At 38.5% G+C, this 19,780-nt stretch overlaps 2 long non-coding RNA genes across 3 annotated transcripts in view; both read right to left on the reverse strand.

Moving 5' to 3' along the window:
- Positions 1-19,780, reverse strand: part of LOC137189796 (uncharacterized) — a 114,112-nt gene that overhangs the window by 57,706 nt on the left and 36,626 nt on the right. The gene's annotated exons all lie outside the window — the stretch shown is intronic.
- Positions 11,225-18,296, reverse strand: LOC137189795 (uncharacterized). Its single transcript, XR_010929743.1, has 2 exons — positions 11,833-18,296; positions 11,225-11,739 (listed from the first exon to the last, which is right to left on the reverse strand). It is a non-coding gene; the product is annotated as an uncharacterized lncRNA (long non-coding RNA).

Genomic DNA, 19,780 nt, shown 5'->3' on the forward strand with positions numbered 1-19,780 from the left:
TGCCACCACACTCTCTCTTCAACCTGCCTCTCTCTGCTCTCCAACTGTGTTGCTGTCTTGGGTAGAGGCCAGAACCACGCAGTTTTTGGATGAGCCTTGTTCCAGTGAGAGACTGTAAAGTAGGTTGAGAGGACAGCCATACCCACCAGTCTCTTCCTAAGCTAATGAACATTCTGGAAAATAATTAATGGGATGCAGCCAAGTGTTGTCTTTGACCTTAGCAGCCTTCATCTGTCTCCTTTAACAAACAGCTCCACTTTATTGCACATGATGGTTTATTTATCTAATAGTATTATTGTGGAAATAGATCAATTATTAATGTACTACATTTTGTTCACTTGTGGTCAATATGTGGTTGCTCTTGGAAACAAAGTACAGGGATGTGAGAAATATTGGGAAAAACTCCATACAGTGTGCTTGTAACCACAGTTCAACAAAAATCAAACTTCTATTGATTTAGTTATGTATAAAGTAAATGTCTGGGCATTTGATTCATTTGATACGCTAACAGGTGCAGTAGGTGTCTACAGTCGTGATGAATGGCTGTTGAACTGGAAGACAACAAATGCTTAAAATAGACTCAATAGATAAGGGGGGAGGAGGGTGGCGTTCAGGCCGAGGTATGCTCTATTTTTCCTTACATGTGGTGGATGCATTTTAATGTATACTGTGTATGAATCACTGGATTAGGGCTTAATCCGGTTATTCTTTAAAATGAATAGAGTATTCATTTAATCAATACATGTCAGAAAACTGTGAAAAAGGCCCATTCCCAAGTCTATGGTGACACATTTAAATTATAACCTACCTGATACTGGAGTTTTGAGGCTGATATTGATATTGATAATATGACAATATTCTGCCACCAGCAGTTAGTTTCAGTTTAACATTGTGTTGCTATAGCAACCCCTCAGTTTAAATGACATTGTTACAGCATCCATTTTGACAGATCTGCGACCAAGCAAATATCTACAGGCATCTTTTATCTATTCCCCAGATACTTCGGTTAGATCATTATCTGCAGGCACGCTTCAGAGCTGTTTTGTGATTGCTCATTTGTGATTTGTTAATTTAGTTTTTCTGTGGTCAGTTTACTGCTATCTAAGCTAACCATCAGCTGTCTGAGACGAATGTGTTGCTGATAACAAGTGCTCATTAACTGCTAGGCTAACTGTTATGTATTACACTCTTTTTACTTTTGTAGACTCTTACATACATGTTTACTAGATTAATTAGTGACTTGTACTTCCTATGAGAGCTCAGTGTCGTTTACTGGTGATACCTTTTTGTGTCTTCCTGACATGAGAAGCAATGCAGCTAAGTTAGTCTTTATGAATCTAATTTGTTGCTGTACTAATTCATCATCTTCATTTTGTGAATTATAATCATCACTATTATTGAATTAGTCAGTTTAGTCAGTTTCACTTCCAGTAAAAACTTCAAAGGCTAACTGTTGTTTCTAACCTTTATTGGAAGTGTTTAGCTCGCTGTGTCAATATGAATCTAAAGCATAACAATGGCTGATACAACACATAATACATAAAATAACAATCAGCAATTAATATTTTTAGAGGGATTCTTTAAACGGTGGCCAAGTTATGTACTGGGTGTGACATTTTACATTTGAAATAAATTTTTTTTAAAAATCAAATAAACTTGTCAATGCTCTCTGGTGTGCACAGTATGTAATGGTGATAGGGCTGCAACTATTGATTATTTTCATATGTCAATAAAATGTCAGAAAAGAGAGAAAAATGCCTTTATAATTTCTTTAAACTCAATGTGACATCTCCACATGTCTTGTTTTGTCAGATAACCAGTCCAAAATCCAAAGATGTTCAGTTTATTATCATGTGTGACACAGAAAAGCTTCAAATTCTCACATTTGAGAATCTGCAACCACTGAATATTTGGCATTTTTGCATAAAAATGGACTAAAGTGATGATTTGATTATTAAAATAGTTAAATAGATTAATTTTCTGTCAATTGACGAATTGTTGCAGCTCTAAATGGTGACATGGTTTATAAATTACTCCAAACATATCTTTAGCATTCCTGTACTGTAATGTCTTGTTATTTAGCTGCAGACATATACGTCAACACCAATACATCTGTGACAATTTAACAGCTCAGACAATTTAATAGTCGAGCTCTTATATAAATGTCTGGTTTTATCTAACCAACACTACAAAACCCAAAGATCTTCTTTTTACAATACCATAAAACAGTGAAAAGAAAATACTATAACATTTGAGATGCTGGAACCAGTAACATTTGAATTTTTCTCATGATTAATGATTACCATTAATTGATTAAAATGTGGTCAAAGTGATTATGCTTACTTTTTTAAAAAGTACCATGAAAAAGACCATTCATTACCCTCATAAATGAACTGTGAATTCGTGATCTGACACAGTGATATTTCATTAATCCTCAAAGCAGAAACTGCCTTGCTTGACTATAATGTCAGCACAGCGACATTATTTGCAAAAGGACTCTTCAGCAGGTTGCTGTCAGAGGGGCCTGAACCTGATCCTCCTGGCTGAAGGAACATCTCCTTAATCACTGGGTCACCCTGACACCGAAATGAGGTATGATTTATGAGAGACATTACACTTTAAGTGTTCATAACAGTAATAAGAACCCAGGACACTCAAGGATGATAACAATTATTAGATTGTTCAGAGAGAAAGAGGGATATGCACTCGCAGTTCTCTTTATCAGGCCTGAGCTGATTAGTAGCTGTAAATAATTCCTAATATTTATGTTAACCTACTTTAGGCAATAGATGGGTCAGGTTTATGTCTTCAGAACAGTACATTTCATGTCAGATTGACTGTCAATTGCATATTAAATTACTACTTTGACCTTGCGAGAACTTTCTGATGCCTCTTTGTATTTTCAATTATTTGTTCTATCCATCAAGTTGGTCTGCAAAGTAAAATGATATTAAATAAAACTTCAAACTCACTAAAATATTTGGCGTGACATCACAGTGAGATATTCTGAGCAGTGAAACTTTTGCTATGGCCTCTTGCTTTTAGTAGGTTATTCTGTTATTGCGTCTTACTCCTACATGTAAAGTGCACAGGTATATATGACAAGTTGACCCCTGCTCTCTGGGAAAAGGCAGATGAGATAAGATAACTTCATAGTCTGTCACAAAGTAACAGAAATTATCCTTTGACAAGGCTCAACAATACACATTTAAACACATATATACAGTTAAAACTATAACTGACAAGACAATATTAAACAGGACAGAGCACAGAGCCTGTTTTAGTTTGTTCAGGGTGATGATTGCAGAGGGAATAAAAGATTTTTTGTAGATGTTTTTCCGGGCCAGAGGGACTTTGTAGCGTTGACCTGATGGTAGTAACAGGAAAGGCTGGCGGGAGGGGTGAGAGGGGTCCTGCTTGATCAGAGTGGCTTTCTTGATCTCTGACCTGGTGTACAGTTCAGATAGGGGAGTTTGGGGTGAACCAATTATTTTGCTGGCCTGATGAGTTATGTCAGAGAGTTTTGTTTTGTATTTGGTGTTGAGGGCGTTGTACTGGGATGAAATGTTGAAGGTGAGTATACATTCAATTAGTGTCCTGTAAACCAGACTTAAAATGTCCTTGCTGACATCAAAAGTCCTGAGCTTCTTCAGCAGGTGGAGGCGCTGCTGGGCTTTCTTGTACACAGAGTCAATGTGCTGGGAAAAGGACAAGGAGGTGTCTATCTCTGTCCCCAAGGTATTTAAATGATTGTACTTGTTCCACCAGCTGGCTTTCAATACTGTGAGGGGCTGGAAAAGAGGTGGTTGTTGAGAGTCTGATTTCTCTCTGCTCCCACAGCGCAGCTCCTTGGACTTAGTGATGTTGAACTCGAGGGAGCTTTCCCGAAATGTCCAGACCAGGTTGTTTACTGCCTGATAGTATTCAGACAGAGCATTGGTGCCTGTCAGGTGGGCCGCTAGGGCCGTTTTCATTTGCATATTTAAAAAGTGTCATTCCTTCACTGCTGCAGGAGATGTTGTTGTTGTAAACAGAGAAGAGAATGAGGGATAAAACGTAACCTTGGGGGAGCCCTGAGTTTCAACTTTCTGGATTTAAAACCATTTGCAAATACCTGTTGTGGCCTGTCCTGTAAAAAACTCTCAATCCATAAAATTAGTGTCAGTTGCGAATGCTCCGGGTGAAGGTGGCTCAGCTCCAACAGGTAGTCCCGTGAGCAGGTGAGCCTACATGGCATGGCAGCGAATGATTATGCCAGTCCTGAGCAGAGTCCCCATTACATGACTTAAACTGGAAATCATGAGCTTGAGGCACACAAGGTGTAACAGTGTTGATGTTAACATCTCGACAAAAACATAAAACATACAATAAAAAAAACAGAAAACACAGAATACAATGCACACACTGAGCCGTGTCGGGAGTTGCTCTGACAGAGTAGCGCCCCCATTCTGTCTGGTCTAGGAAATGTAGGAGACCAGTTATAGAAGTATGTACAGTACATTAGTCAGGTTGAGATACAGTTAAAAGAGCACGAACATGGACATGAATATCAAAGATTAATGATATATAAATGCAGAGGTGGGTGATATGAAACAAATCTATCATGGTAAATTTTATATTGGATATATATAGTATATGTTGTGATATTATAATACACTTTTGGGCAAACTTTTTATGGATAAAATAACCAGATAGGAATGTCTGTTCACAAATTCAAAAATCACAAATTCACATAAAAAAATAACATTGAAGTAGCATAATCATGTTCATTGACCACAATGGCCTACCAGACATATTCAAGTTAAAGCTACCATTAAGGGTACGTAAAAATCTATGATGGTAGACAAATTAATATCATCTCATGATACATATTGTCATATCGCCTAACTCTGTCTCAGAGTAGTCAAAGGGCAGTCTGGTAAATGAAGGAAATGAGTTTCTATTAATGTGCCAATTATTTTATCAGTTATTGTTTCATCCAGTTCCCAGAGCCTAAGGTGGCGTCGTCAAATATACATTGATATATATATATTTGTTTGACTGGCAGATATCCAGTTTATAATGATGTAAGACAAGAAAAAACAGCACATTTTAGAAGCTGGAGCCAGCAAACATTAGTCATTTTTGTTTGTAAAATGACTTATATGATTATCTGATAATTAAAATTGTTGCAGATTAATTTTCTGTTAATTGACTTTATATCTCTAAATCATTTACAGAGGCAGATGTTCAGTATATTAGTCAGGTAGAAAGAGAGTAGAGTGGAATCAGAAAAAAGGGTAAAGTCTAAGATCAAACATTTATGATACATGAGGGTTGACAAAATTACTTGCAAACTCTATCTGACCACAATACCTTGTGTAATTTATGTTTTTGCTTCCTCCTCCAGTTTCCTCGATAGAAGTCCGCGAGTGGCTGTGCAGCCAAATTAGCCTGATTGCTACAAACACTGATAAATAAAGACCTTAACTGCAAAGTCCAACAGCGAGCTGACATGCACCAGTTTTTCTCACGGCGAGCTGAATTACTCAAGGTGAGATCAATAGGCGAGGCCCTTCCTACATGAGGCGAGTCTCCTGTGAACTACCCCTAAAGAGCCATTATTTACTGCTTGCTCACACTGCGACAAATGAACTCAGCATGGGCCCATTAACGTGTAATTAGAGAAAAGAACGAGACAAATATTTAACAACACGAGTGCTCCTGCTCATTAGAGTAGCTTCAATGCGGGATTATTAATGGTTTCCGGGTTTAAGTTGTGGTGATGAGCTCAGGTTACAGGACAATATGATTTATTATATACACAGTAATGCGACACTGTTGAGGCTTGCTAGATATCATTTTCTTTTACTAATAGTATTTCTAACGGTGTTAATATTCATTTATTTGATTGATTTTGCTGGACAAATAATGCCAAAAAATGCCAAGTGTCTTCTTACGATAACATTCTTTTTACATGATATAGTCAATTTTCATAATTGATTGTTTACATAATTTATCAGGTAAAAATACCAACAATATGCCAGTTACAACTGATTAAAGGATTTTCTTGCTTTAATCCAAAACATATTGTTAAATGAATAACTTTGGGGTTTTTGACTGGTTAGACGAATGCTTCAAGCTTAGGAAATTACTTTGGATTCTAGGACTTATAACGAGCAATTGTCATCATTTATCATCATTTCTGACATTTTATAATTAACCAAAAAAACAAACACTAGATTGATCTATAATAATGATCTTCAAAATCATTAGTTGCAGCCTTGGGTGAGGTGTGCTCAGAATAGAAACTCACATTTTTCTTGTCTTTTTCTCTAATTAGAAAACACCAGTAAAAATACAAACAAATGAAACAATGTGAGTATGTATGCTATGTTTTGTTTTGCCAGGGTTTGGCCTCGGCTCTATGAATGTCAGACAATGTCAGCCTGATGGTCCATTACTTTGGTCCAGACTGAAGTGTCTCCACTACTGGATGTATTGCTGTGATATTTTGTCCAGACATTCATGATCGGCAGAGGGTGACGCCTACTGACTTTGATGATCCATCCACTTTAAATCTGGTGCCACCAGCAGGTTGACATTTTTGGCTTTTAGTGAAACGTCTCGACAACTATTAGATGAATGCTACTAAATTTGCACTGCACAATTCATCATCATTGGATTGGCCAATACTTTGGTTTCTGACCAAATACCTGCAAAAATAATGACGTTCAAATCAGCTAATTGGCAAAATATTAACATGCTAACAAACTAACATGGTAGACATAGTAAACATACCTGCTTAGCATCAGCATGTTAACATTGTCCTTGTGATCAATGACATAAGCATTTCACTTAAAGCTGCTGTGCCTTAGTACAGCCACACAGAACTATGACTGTAGTCTTGTTCATGTATTAGTCTTCACAGGCGGATAACACACCTGTAGAGATTCGGTGTCTTGCTCAAAGGCATTTCAGCAGAGTGGATAGTTGCCAGCGTAGAGAATTGATCGCATCTTTCTTTTCTTTATATCAGCCTGGTACATTCATTTTAAGAGTTTGTTTTTATCCAAAATGTAAAAATCCCAAGTCTCATTGGTTAGTCTAACATCCTTATTTCTGTAAACACAGTAAGAAAAGCTCATTTCACACTGAGCTGCTGTTCGATGTGAAATGAGAAACCTTGGTTTCACAGGGACTGCATTAAAGTCGATGATACCTGGGACTCTTCAGGACTTAACAGAGGTAGAGGAGTTAGAACTATCTGAATTAGGCACAGACTGTAGGGACTGGCTGCAGTGGGAAAACTACTCTACAACCTTAACTTGCTCATGTTGGTCTGATTAAAATTAATGTAACGGTCTGGTTGGTTTGGCAGAGGTGAAGCTTTTCCATGTCTTCTAATGGTTAATTCATACGCCTGTTGTGTTTTGTTTTTTTCTTCTCTCCATTCCTCTTCATAGTATTTTTGAGGTTTATTCGCTGTCACCTGAAGAGGATGCCTTCCTGTCCATCCAGTTGTCAGTGGCAGTTGATCATGCTCCACAACAGCCCCCATAATCCTTTGCTGTGCTTCCATTAGATGTCATCTTTTTCCTCGGATTAACACGGGTGCCCTGAGGACTCGCGATAAGCACGTCTTTTAAGAACAGCCCAGTCAATGAAAACCAGAATCAGGATACTTAAAAGTTTCACTTACACATGCAGGCAAGCACACAAATATATAGTTTACCTGGAAAACTGAAAAATATCACCACCAGATAAAGTCAATTATTTATATACAGCGTTGATAAACTCATGGCAATTATTTGATATGGAAAAGGTGCATTTGCTGTTCAGTAAAAAATGTTGTTTATTGAATTTTGTCAGTTTTGACATTAAATAAAATTAGAATAAATACAAAAGCGTTTTTCTCAGCAGCGGTTGTATCTGTGAGCAGTCGAACAGTGAACCCTTAGGCTTGAGGGTGATGGTTGTGAGTGCCGCAGTGTTTGGAGAAGAACAATATTCAGTCAATTACACATTGTGGGTTTTTGCCTTGGTCCCTGCGGATGGTGGATTTTTAGCATTTGCCAGCTTGTCCTGAAAAAGTACTTATTTCAGAAGCCGGTTGTACCATGGCATTTAGGTATTTGGATAATATTTGGCTTACAGCCTTTTTTCCCCCCCAAATGTGGATTAGACTTGTAAGCCTCATACTCGGGGAAAAAAAACACTGCTTGGTTTAGAAGTTTATCTATTCACATATATAAATGGTAAAAATCCAGAAAGAAAAGACCTAAACACACAAATTTTTGCAGGTGAAATAAATCATAAGGAACCGGCTTTAAAATGTTTTTTGAATGACTTTGAGGCAGATTGTTAAATAATGAGAAAATTTACGCTTTTATTCTCAGACAAAGCTAAACCCATACGTTTAAACGCTATTCAGAGTTACAAAGTGGGATTTTATTCAGACTGTTTTTAATTGCGTGTCACTGCTGGCTGAAAATGAACTTTAAGATAAACTGCACATACCGTCAAAGCACTTACTATACAGTATGCTCCTGTCAAACAACAGAATCATAAGCAGAGAGGATTTAAGATAAGCTTAATGAGCAAAAAACAGAACCGCATTAATACAGCACCCTCATGTTTTCCCAATTGAATCTGACACCTTGGTCTTCAGTCAATACCCTGCGATCAATACTTGAACCATGCTGAAACCAACATTTTCAGATGATGCCGAGCATAAATCATTTATGTCATGGCTGAGTTATTGACCTTAAGATGGGGGAAAAACAAAAACAAAGCACACACACACACATGCATACCCGTGAACAATACGGTCTATGGAGACTAACATCTCTGTGTCTATTTAGGGCCGTTGTTACTCTAACATGAAATGCCACCATCATTTATAGTCCCGTCTCCTTCTCTCATTCTTTCGCCACTTATGCGCAGAAAAACAGGATCATTTGCATCTCTCTGGAGGACATCCCTGCTGGGCTTTGTGTGGGTTACATGTGTACTAAAAATTTTCCTCATTGCACTTCTAATCACTCAGCAGATAAGGTTGGGCTTTTCTCAGAGAAAAAAAAATAATAATGAAGGACACACACACACACACACACACACACAAAAAAGTTAATGAGGTTTTTCCTGCACTACACCTCTAGAGGCAGGGGTCCCGTTAGCAGCAATGTCATTAGGCAGGAATTAAACTGGGACTGTTGTTTTGCTGTGCTATCAATTTATATGCCTTAATTGCATAACCAAACTGTTCTACGAAAACAAGGCAAGCTGGAGATGCAGCAGCGTGAGTATGACCTGTTGTATATTCTATCAGTGAGCTCAAGCTTTCTTTCTCTTTCTCCTCCTCTGCACAACTTGCTTCTGGATGTACAGAAACAAACCCTGCTGTCTTATTTTATAGGTGAATTTGTTGCAAACTTTTAAACTAGAGCAGACACAAACTCTGTCCCAAGAGAAGCAATACATTAGCGAACACCCTTTAGCAACTTGGGGACTATGTCCTAATAGTATTTTAAAGCAGCTGCACTTGGCAATCCATCATGGAGATAGCAATCTCAGTCTGTCCCCTCATACTGCAATGGAGTTACCGTCATCGCATACACAGGCGCCCGCATGCACATTTATGCACCCAGTAATTCGGGACTGCTCGGAAATACAGCATGACGAGACAAAATAATACGAAAAGTGTTAAATCTCGATTTGATTACAAGTAACATTAAACTTTATCAGGAAGTTTTATCAGCCTGCTACAAAATTGGAGAGAAATCTGTGCCCTGCAGCCCAGGTAGACAGAATGGACTTTGCTCGAGATAATGTCATTCAAAAAGGAAGCGGCCCCACTTCTTTCACACACAACTCATGTCTCCGAAACTGGAAGCAGTTCGGGGTAAAATAGGTTCCTGCTACTTCTTTAGGAAATATCATGCAAGGTTAAGATATTTTTTTATTGGAGGGGAGTATTTTAATTCAACTGCTGAATAAGAAAGTATATTTATATGTCAAGCCAATAACACAAAGTGAAATGAAAACTGAGGGACAGACACAGAGATAGAAACACAGAGATTAAATTTCTTGCTACGTAAGGTTGACTTATCCATGACTTATATATGAATACAGTTTACTATATTTAGTCATGTGATATGATATATAAACTGCATACTGAAAGTGTGGAAATCATCCTCAAGATTTCCATATGTTTACCCTTATTGTCGAGTTTGATAATATAATCTTGTCATGCCTGCAAAGTCTACTGAACTGAATGCAATTGATTTGAGCAGAAGGTGTGTCGGGGACAATATGCATAGACAGACACACTGATCAGCATTGGGCATGGATCAAAAATCTGACAGAAGACTGTTTTATTGAAATTGTACAGTTTCTTTTCATGTATTTTTAAATTTTATTTCCTTTGTTGTGCAGGAGAGTAGCAAGCGTTTTTTTTTTTTCCCGCATTTCTTTTCTTTTGATATACTGGAACGATGAATGCATCCTTTATTCTCAAACTGCTGCCTTCATTGAGTGATGTTTTTGTTCAAAAGCATGTTAATATTTTCATTTGCCTGATTGCATTGTGAGGAAATGCTTTCAACTCTGGGGAATAAAAAGATAGGAGACCAGTCTGGGTGAGTTTTACACATCTATCCCCAGCCCGCACACCTCGGCCCTTCATCGCTGTTACTGCACCAAACCTTTTGTAATTGAACCTGAGATATCAGGATGGGCGGCGCTGATGCCAGGTGCATACTAAAAATAGTGCTCTCTCATTGGACCCTCTCCTAGGGATGCCATTTTGTCATACATTATGCATATATGCAAATATGGGACAAGGAAATGGATTACTTGAAAGGGCACATGTGGTTCCCAGCTCAAAGATATAAGCAACAGGGGAAATGAAGCGAACTGAACTATCATTTAACCAACATACAGCTGTATGGAGAAGTGAAGAAACACTCTGACACATTTCTGTGATTCAGAAGTGGATGATGACTGATAAATGTGGATGAAATCATAAGCAGTCTTGAGGGTATGTGCAGGCATGTGGAGGGCACTCTCATCTTTTTCTCTATGTTTTGTACAAGACCATTAGCTTAATTACGTTTGAATATAAATGATAGCACAGTATAGCATCCGCCTTCACCTCTTTAATCACTTTCATAACAACAACATGATGAAATGCAGTACAGGGAAAGAAAAGAGGGAACAAACTCATAGCAAGATCACAGAAAAAGACTTTTAGCTACAATTTTATTATGATATACTTTGCAGATGCTGCTGCTGACAGATCCTGCATGTGTTTAACAATCCATGCACACGGTATATTAATCCATATTCATGGTTTACCAAAGCGTTCCCTCAGATTATCAGTCCGTTTCCACATTAACGATTTGGAAGTGCTCTATAAAATTTAAAACATTTTGTTCTTGCAACTGGGAATAAAACCCTGAATCACAGTTGATGAATTCATTCACTATAACATTGACCTTGGACCTGGAAGTGAATTTAATTTAGTACAGTTTTGGTCATAATGAGAATCACAGTTTCCCCACTATAACTTTCTTAGGGACACCAATTTTTAAGGAACAGTTCAGGGCAATTGTAAACCATCTTTATGCAAACAGAACAAACAATATAATCATTACTGGTAAAGGCATAATCAACAGAAAATGGACAAATCCTAACACTTTACTTTATTTCATATACAGTATGTAGACCCAGGGAGATACTCTGCACAACCATATAGTCCTCTTCTGATGGTCGCTCTGCAGACCCAGTGGGAAAAATGGGAATTTACTTCCTTGTTAAAGGAAAGCTACAGCTCTTAAGAGACAATACTACTACTTGTGTGTCATGCCACCCAAGTATTTTATTTATTTTATCTGTTGCTTTATTTAACAGGGACAATGCACATTAATAAAGATGGCTGTAAATGCGTCAGAGTTATCTAAGAGGCTATTTTTCATCTGTAGTCCCTGGACAGATGTTACAGAGTCACCGTAAAAACAGAATATGAATATGAGCTTAGAATTACCAAGTTATTGAGATCATTTATAAGCATGCAGAACAAATAATAAAATGAAGAAAAAAGAATATATTACTGTTAATAAAAAACAGGACACCTATATACTGTATTGTCAGATACTATTTGAAACATGCAACTCATAGGCTCATAATAGAAGATATGCAAGGCAATAAATAAAGATATTAATGCTAATAGAAATGTAGATTGAATAAGACCACATTGAGCTGCATTGATGATACATAAATCAGCCTGACACAATAAAAGCAAGACCACAGTAAGACATGTATACAGGTACATGAGGGCAGACTAGCAGTAGCAAGACAGCAAGATAGCAACAGGTGACAGCAGACGGCAAGGGAAGTTCAGCACAGACAGACTGAGGACAGTAAGGTGCAATTAAGTATTAGTGCTGAACCTTAAATGAACTGTATGTGTCCAGTTCTCTAATAGTTGCTGGGATGGATTCTAGTCCATTCTAGTGCAGCTTTAACAGAGAATGCAGACTAACTGAAAGTACTTTTTCTGAGTGGGATGATGCAATCCCCTCTTGCTGCACCTCTTGTGAACCCGTATGCAGCAAACTGTCTGAGTGGAGGAGCCATATATAAACATGTTCATGAGACAAACATCTACATATTTAATCATGTTTTGCTGACTCAACAAGTTACATTTTTTTAATATTGGGCAATGATGAAAATGTTCCGGTTTCTTGTCAAGGATTTTAAGTGTTTGTTTACACAAAGACTCTATTGGTTTTAGAGTAGTGTTGCTAGCCTGCGACCAGGTCGTTAAACAGTAAATGATATGGGAAATGACCCTGGAATGCATGTACATTTTAGCCGCCTCTGTTGACATGTAATCTCGAATGTACCTGATATTTGAAAGATTGAATTTGACCCGGTTACAGACCTGAGCCTTGAAAGAAAGTTTAAAAATCGATCAGAACTTAGAGGTACTTGTATTCAGATATGACCTGTAGCCTCTCTAGAACCGTTTGTCTTGGTGAAAAACTTGCATACTTCAACAACAACCTTTATACATAACCTTTATTTTAACAGCAACTCACAGCCTATGTCTTTTACTTTATCAAGTTAAGTATAACTGTGTGCCATTGTTGAGACTGTTACATTACATAAAGCTACCTCTAAGGTGGGATGAGAATGAGAATATATGCTAATTTAAATTTACATTGTACGTGTAGATTTTAAGATTTATACATAGTCTGAAATGCTAAATGCCTGTCTTTGCTTTTCCCCTCACAGTCTTTCTTTATGTGTTTGGAGTCTTTCTAATATAGTTGCTCTTACTTTTAGCCGGCACAGCTGGAAAGGGGTCATATCCGACCACTTTAGAAAAATAAACTGTAGTGGCTAAAAATTGAGGTTAGGGTGAGTGTGGTGCACTATTTTTGTTGCTCAGAAATCTATCTTGTTGTTCTTTAGGAGATTTTTGCATCTTTGAAAAACTCCATTGAGATAAATTCCTGTAAGATTATTGTGCTGGCTTAATTCTAATTTCTCATATACCTGCTACGTCTTCGTCCTATAATGAAGCAATTCTTCAACCGCATCTCAATATTTGTAGCTTTAGAAGAGCCTGAGGGAGATGAATGAGGTCCGGCCTCCTGCTGTGAAGTAATCCCTCTCCTTCCTGACAAGGATTCTTCCTATACAAAGCAAACTGAGGCACACTTTTATCCTTTCATGTGGGCACAAGAGAGCCACACACAGCCTACTATAGAGTGTAGCAGACAGATGCACTGTTAGCTCTGAACAAAGGTGTCAGCTCTCAGTCATCCACTCACTGCAGGTGAAATTGGGGTCTCGGTCTTGACTCCGGTGGGCACCCTTGTGACTGGGGCTCAGATTTAAAAAGGTTGAATGGCAGCTACGTCCGTGAGGTGCAAGAACAGGGAAGCAAGAAGTCAAAGAGCCGGGGTGATGTCCTTAGTCACACGCGTGTCTGTGCGGCTGCATGTGCAGATATGTGAACGTCATGCGCTGATAGCGTGCATGAAAATTGATTCTATTGTCTCTGAAGAAACAGTGCAATTATTCTCCTCCCCATCTGCTGCCTCTTTGTGCTCAAGATGTGTAAGCTATATACTCTATGAGTGCTGGCTGGCAAAAAAAAGTATTTAGTCTATAAGCTTCTGTCTCATCAGCGTATGCAACAGAAGCTGATTTCCCCAGTGCCCTCTGCATATGTGATGCAGAGTGCACCTACAATGTTCGGTATGTTTGTTTGCATGTAACACAACGAACATCAATTAGTTGCACTGTGAGGATCTTCCATACCGTCTGTAAACTCGGTATGAACAACGCTTCATTTTCAAGTTGTGCTAATACACAGAGTACTGAACGTATAGTAGTAGCGCTGAAAAGATTAGTCAACAGACAATTCAATCAACAACAAGTCAATTTCGACAATAATTCTGAAAATTCTTGTGCCCTTTTTTATAAATTGAACAAACAATTTAAAACAGGTAACAGATAAATTGATAACAAAAATAATCACTGGATGCAGCTCTTGAATATAGCACCATTAATGGATATGTATTTTTAAATGTAAATGACTATAACTGACTTAATTGCCAATTATTTTGATCTATGATCTATATCTAATACCCTCATCTTCTATGATAGTAAATTGAATTTATTTGGGTTTTGAACTACAACAATGAACATGTCAATTTGGGCTTTGGTTAATTGTAGTGTTTTTTAATGTTTTTTTACAATTTTTTGACATTTTCAGGAGCACTGTCTGGATTTTATAGACATTTAATTGATTAACCGAGAAAACAATTGTCGGATTACTTGGTTATGAAACTAATCATTAATTGAAACCCTAATGTATTTGTGGGTCGGTGTTTGTGTCTGTCTTTCAACAGATGTTGTTGTGATTGTGTGGATACATGTCTGTGTAAAGGTGTGAGTTAGTTCATGTAGGTGCTTGTGTGTGCCAATGTGTTTGTGTCCACCTGATCTCCAGCCAGCTGTGGCCATTAGCCGGAGGCTGAGCCTGTTCAGACGTGCGGGTCAGAGTTCTGATCTAATCTGGAGGATCTGTGTCTGATGAGGTCTCCACTGTAAACAGAGTGGCCAGACGGAGCCAGTTGCAGAAATCATGGAGCCAGTAGGCAGTAGGGATGGAGTGGGCAGGCAGACATTAGCACAAGGGTAATTGCTGTCCCCACGGCAGCCCACTGAATGACACCTAATATTGATGGGGAGGGCAGCTAACCATTACCTGGTGCGGAATAAGAGCTTTTTCTGATGGCCACTGAAGTCCAATTGGGCTCGAAAATGGTTCATCATACACCCCGGTCGACCAATTTAGCCTCCCATGCTGTTGTGTCTGAGAAAGGTACAGCAACTAGATTATTGATTGTCCTTGAGATTTTTTAAACATTGATGTTTTTTCATGGACTTTGAACTGACAGAAGGGTTGTTAGGCTAAAGTGAAGAGGGCGACTGCTGCATTTATGGATGTGGTGCATTGCAGAGGCACACAAGCCTTATAATTGGGGGCCTTTGGTGACTTAATCTAACCGTAGGCTCCTTCAGCTATGCAGGATTTGAATTCTCTAGAATAATGTGCTTCATAAGCAAATTGTGGTCTCAAATGTGCTATGTGTTTGTTTGCAGCCAGTTTCATCATTCTGTAGTGATTCATTCTGGCATATTAAACATCCTTTGATCACTCTTTGAAGAAAAAAGACTTTGTTTTTGGAAAAATATATTTTTTAAGCGCACTAAGTGTCATAGCTCATGCTTGCATTGCTAAAAGTTTTGTATGAAGAAAAAAGTGTATCTCATGAATATATCCCCACAGGGAATGCACAGGATTATGGCTCAGTGATAAACAGATGCTGCAAAAGAAAAGTAAATCAATGAAGCCATATATCGGAATGATGAAACAGTTACTTCACAGCTACTGTTTGCAGAAGCCACCCAGCTGTCTCTTTTGCTTCGTTTTATTACACTGAGAATTTCTTATGTCCCAAAAGACTTTAAAAGCACTGGATTAAGTGTCCTTTTTGCTCATTTTGTTGTCACCAGGTAGTTAAGTTTGTATTTTTTCTCTTGTCTATATAAATCTGATTGCTTCTCTTGCAAGCCTAATTGCCGCAATTCATATCTGAACCCAGTCTCGCCTTTCCTGCTTGCCAAAAAGTTTGAAATCAGGCTGGAACCCCATCTGCCTCATGGCTTCCAGATCAGCTCTCCAGCTGGTCTTCAGGCCCTGGTTGGTGTGCAGATGTTGGGTTTCATTTATAAAGCTTAACTCGGCCAAAAATTCCTCTGAAAATTTGGCAATTTAAATGTGCAAAAGGTCAAAAGTTTACTGTGTGTGTGCAGTTATCTATTTCTGTTCCAATGCACACTTCATTGTGAATTTAATATGGTTTGAACTCTCAGGTCTCTGATAGGTGCTGTAGTTAGCATGTAGCCTTCTTATGTGCTACACCTGAAGATATAGTCCCTCCCTTTAAACTAAAGACATCTTTTTCAAAATGTACAACCCAGTCCCTTTCATCAGTGCAGCAGTCAATCGAGACTCAACTCAGCAGCCAGTCTTGCCTCGGTGGCAGAGTTGCTTTATCTTGTGCCGGCCTGGGCTACGGTTCAAACACTGTCTCACAAATACCAGTGCATAGTTTCAACACAGGTGGACCAAACAGTAAATGCTATGCTGTTAACAAGGCAGCAACTCTCCAGGGCTGGAGGTCCAGGCCAATTGCTGCTGTAGCATCTCTGATGCAGCTCCAGACATGCTGTTCGACATGAGCAGCATTTGTTTGACACTGGCTGCGTGTTTATCATGGCACATATAACTTTAAATTCAATTAAATTCTTTTTTTTTTTTAAAAAAGAGAGAGAAGTTAATATTTATTCTTTCATGCATTTAGTCATTATTTTGGCTTTGTATCAACTCAAACAATCTGCCTTTGTCTCTGAATTCTAGTCGACTTCCACAGGTAGAATTAAATCCTCATCACATTATTGTTCCTCTAAGTAGACTGACATCTGTCAAGATCATTCCCTGCTAAATTAAAGAAAGAGGCTCCTGCAGTATGCTTATAAACCAAGCAATCAGTCAGTCACTCAGCCTGTCAGGAGCCAGCTGGACCAGGCAGAAACCCAGTGCTGGAGGGGAACTGGAGGCGAGGAAGACACGGTGTAAGATTATCAAAGAGTACAGAGGGCTGTGTATCTAAAGGCTTAGCAGAGGCTCACCAAACACCAACAAGAAGTAGCGGGTGGGTTGTGCGGGGGGTCATTTAGGCGGCAGAATGAGTGGGAGAAAGACAGAGAGAGATGGAGACTGAGAGGAACATAGATGAAGAGATGTGGTTATGAAATGATCGAGAATGAAACCGCATCCACTGACAATCACATGGGAATTGCATGTCTGTGTGTGATTAGGTGTGTCAGTGTGAGAGAGAGTGAGACAGACTGCGTGTGTGTGTCTTTGTGTATCTGCACAGCGGGGAACTCAAATGGGAAGTTTCTCCCCAGGGGCTGTTGTTTATTTTCTATCTGTCACATTGTATACAGGAAATATTCTAAACATATTCAGATAGACACCTAGTTGGTGATGGTGTACTTTGGAGGTCACACAATCATCAGGGGAAAGCAATGTTTACTGTGCCAAAGATTTTATGCAAAGTAGTTTATTATTTAAAGGAATTTTTATATGTCCAGTATTTTAATTCTATTGTCTTCAGCTTTTTCTTGATTATCAAAGAGGTACAAACAGACATTCACAAAATTAATAGCTCATATGTTTGATCTGCAGGCAAAAAAACTGTCTGTCCGTCTACCTATTCATACATGTGGTCCAGGGTTACAGATACTTATGGTTCTGGAGTAGCACTATCCTCCTCTGTCTTTAGGTGCTGTTTTGGGAATCTCAGCAGACAGGTAAGGCATACAAATTGGACATTTGGTTCATAGCATTTTATTATCTCATACACTCTCTGAATAAGAATTAGTTTCACTTTACTCACCATGTACAATGAATGAGAAATACTTTGTCCTACAGACATATTAACAACAAACTTAACGTTTCTAAAAATTGTGCAGCAGTATTGCATACTGACAAATGTCTTTGAGTGACAGTCTACCAGCTACATGATGTGTTTAGAGGTGAAATTACCAATTGACTGTCATTTATCAAGCAGCTGATTTAAACTTTTATCAAATGTGAGACTGTGAGAGATGATTTTCCTTGTTTTAGATATTTATGAATTGAATATTTTTGGGTTTTGAACAATTTGACAGTATGAATCTGAGGTACTTTTACTTTACTAAAGTATTTTAATTTCATCCCACTTTTTCCTCTACTACAGTTCAGAGACTAATATTAGGGATGCATGATAATATCGGCATGTCGTTGGTATCGGCCGATAAAGGCTTTAAGATGATGCTGATAAAGCATCGGCCCGAAATGAACATTGCCTCCAATATGACAGGCTGATTCATCACTCTCTGCTTCCCTCTGTGGACTGTTTCACCCTGACAGTCCTGGTGCATCCTCCGCAGGCTCCACTTCACTCAGCTGCCTGACAGACCCACTGCTTATTCCCACTTTAACCTGAATAACAAACTGGGGGTCAGTGCTCCAGTTGGATCCACACAGAGAGACGGGGATAGCTGGGAGGCTAGGGGAGGCTAACTGGCTGTGCTTCCCTCCAACTAAGGCGTCGCTAGGCTCCCGGCTAGCTCCAGATCTCTGTGTGGATTCAACCGGAGCATCAATCCCCAGTTTGTTTTTCAGGTTAAAGTAGGAAGAAGCAGCTACCAGAGATTAAATCTTACCCATTAATCCTGTCTGTCTAATAAACTCAAAGAAAACTCTACTGCTCAACCCACTTGGCAGGTTCATTAAAGTTTTAATGCTGAGCTCCTGAGCTCCAGTCTTCCTAAATTCTCCCTTCATATATTGTCTTTCTTGATCATACTTAGTGCAGTGTATGATTGAATGCATAATAGTCTCCTCAGCCAGGTGCAAAAAAATATGTGCATATATCGGTACCAATATCGCCAATCGGCCAAAATGAGCTGGAAAATATCCCTAATAAATATTGAACTTTTTACTCCACTACATAAAATTTAAAGCTATTGCTAGTAGTTACTTTGGGATTTAACATCGAAAACATATGATGCACTTATAAAATTTGATGCATCACTATAGATTAAACTACCAAACCATCAAACAGCATATAACAGTTACAATTAGCTCCACCTTGGCCAAATAAAACAGTAAAATGCTACTCCAGTACTAAATATATAATAGTGTGTAACTCTAACAGGAATCCTTTTTCTGCACTGAGTACTTTTGATACTTTGGGTAATTTTATTATGTGTGATCAAGTGAATGATCCAAATACTTCCTCACCAATGGTAGCCCAGACATGTTCTTATAGAGGTTCTGTTTGTACCAACAACAGAGGTATTTACATTTACATGGTTCAGTGACTTTAAAAATGTATTAAAACCTGTACCCCAACAGACTAGTCCCCACCTCTGGATAAAAGCTTCAAAGCTTTTGTGAGAGCTTTTTCTCCAATGTCTCTCTCTCCTCTTTCCAACTACTGATGTGAAATAATAAACAGTAAAGTTAAGTGGGCCGCCTGCCCCCCTTCATAAAAAGCTAAAGACATTTTCTGGTATCAGTTAAATGTAGTCTGCCAACCTGGCTGTTTACCCTGGTAGCAATGTAATGTTTTCCAATCATGTATTTTTTAAAGGATATTTC

The sequence above is a fragment of the Thunnus thynnus genome, chromosome 9 (genome assembly GCF_963924715.1).
Source record: "Thunnus thynnus chromosome 9, fThuThy2.1, whole genome shotgun sequence".
NCBI lineage: Eukaryota > Metazoa > Chordata > Actinopteri > Scombriformes > Scombridae > Thunnus > Thunnus thynnus.